At 29.7% G+C, this 1,871-nt stretch overlaps 1 protein-coding gene across 6 annotated transcripts in view; it reads right to left on the bottom strand.

Annotated features, from left to right (window-relative positions):
• LOC106869356 (LIM and SH3 domain protein Lasp) overlaps positions 1-1,871 on the bottom strand; it is a 153,910-nt gene that overhangs the window by 70,082 nt on the left and 81,957 nt on the right. The window lies entirely within an intron of this gene.

The raw sequence follows: 1,871 nt of genomic DNA, 5'->3' as shown, positions 1-1,871 counted from the left end.
AAAAAAAAAAAAAAAAAAAAAAAATGCCCAGATAATTAGAGAATAAAATCTACCCCCTAGAAATATTTTAGAAGCAAAAACTTCCTCTACTTTTATAAAAAGTTACATTGTACATAAAGAATATTACATAAAATTTATGAATCCCTAAAGAATAAAATAAAATAAAGTTAAGTTAAGAAAAAAAAATGGGGAAAAGCAAGACACGTGGAATGAATATTTAACACTAAGTTTTATAAAGACAGTGTTTCACACGCAGACTATATATAAGGTGAAAATAACATAGTGGGGGTCAATTACTAGTGTCTTCTGGGACATTTGAAGGACCTAATTAATAAAAGGATCTATTCAAGAGGAAATTACTAAATTACTTCCACTTGCAATTTGATGCAGTTGGCATTTTGAGGATGGATCCAATCAGACTGGTTGTAAAAAGATAGAGATACTCATGGGACAATTCTTAAAAATATTATATTGAAATGAAGAGATAAAAATTCCTCTGAAAATACAGATTCAGAAATATATCAAAAGAAATCATTAATACAAAATGAGAAACAGATGAATAAAGAAGTCTCACATACGCAAAAATAATAATGTGCTCCCCAATAAATTTCATTCTTTAAAACCAAGAAAACAATAATAAAGAGAAAAATATCATAGGAGAACAAGAAATTAACAAAAAATATTAATCTACATAAATTATATGAACAATAAATAGAACAATGTATTTATATCAGAAGTCCGTTAATTTTGATTAAGATTTTATTACTTTCATTCATGAAGACAAGCAACAAAAAATAGAACTTAGAAAAAGAAGAAAAGAAACATTTCAACAAATAACTTGGGAAGTTTTACTCGTGGAAAGCTTTTTAAATATATGCAATTATATTTAGTTATGTAGTCATATTTAACATATTTTTTTATGCAGCTGGTCATGGAAAGACAATATGCTGCACAATTTATCTTGAAAGAAGAAATAAACTCCATGTCCAAATTTACATGAACATGTTAAATATAACTATATAAACTATATTTCATTCAACACTGCTTAAAGCTCATCTAATTAGTATGCAATCATATCTAAATGAACATGCATACACGGCTGGTAATGAATTTAGGAATGTAGGTTCAATTTTTACATGGTTTTTAGCATATATTTTTCTTTCTTTTCTATCCTTTTCTCTGTGTGTGTGAGTGCGTGCGTGCGAACTTTTACTGGGGCATCACCATGTTTTAGTCAAATAAATTGACCCCAGTACTTATTTTTTAAGTCTGGTACTTATTCTAGCAGTCTATTTTGCTGAACCACTAAGTCATAGGATGTAAACATACCAGCACCAACTGTCAAGCAGTGATAGGGGACAAATACAAACAAAGACACACACACACACACACACGTACATACATATGATGGACTTCTTTCAGTTTCTGTCTACCAAATCCACTCACAAGGCTTTGGTCAGTCTGGAGCTATAGTAGAAAACTTGGAACCATGTGGTTGGGAAGCCAGCTTTTTACCACACAGCCACAAATATGTTGTTTTAAAACATTCTCACTCTTTAATAAAGGACAGTAAAATTAATTTCTCACTATTGTAAGGAATTAGGAGGTATTCGCTACACTGAGATTCATATATATATATATATATATACACATACATACATACACACACACATATATGAAAGACATATAACATCCAGAGAGCTAGGTGGTATTCAAGAAAGTTGAAAACTAACTTACTTTCATTTACTATATTCAGTTTTTAGTAGCTCAATCATCTACTCACATGTACACAAACTTCCTAGCAAAATATAATAATTCTAACACCTTAAATCAATTTAACTGCATATATTTAAAGTGTGTGTGTGTGTGTG

This window comes from Octopus bimaculoides, chromosome 6 (genome assembly GCF_001194135.2).
Source record: "Octopus bimaculoides isolate UCB-OBI-ISO-001 chromosome 6, ASM119413v2, whole genome shotgun sequence".
NCBI classification, from domain to species: Eukaryota; Metazoa; Mollusca; class Cephalopoda; order Octopoda; family Octopodidae; genus Octopus; species Octopus bimaculoides.
Note: the sequence above shows the minus strand (reverse complement) of the source record. Positions and strands in the feature narration are given on the sequence as shown.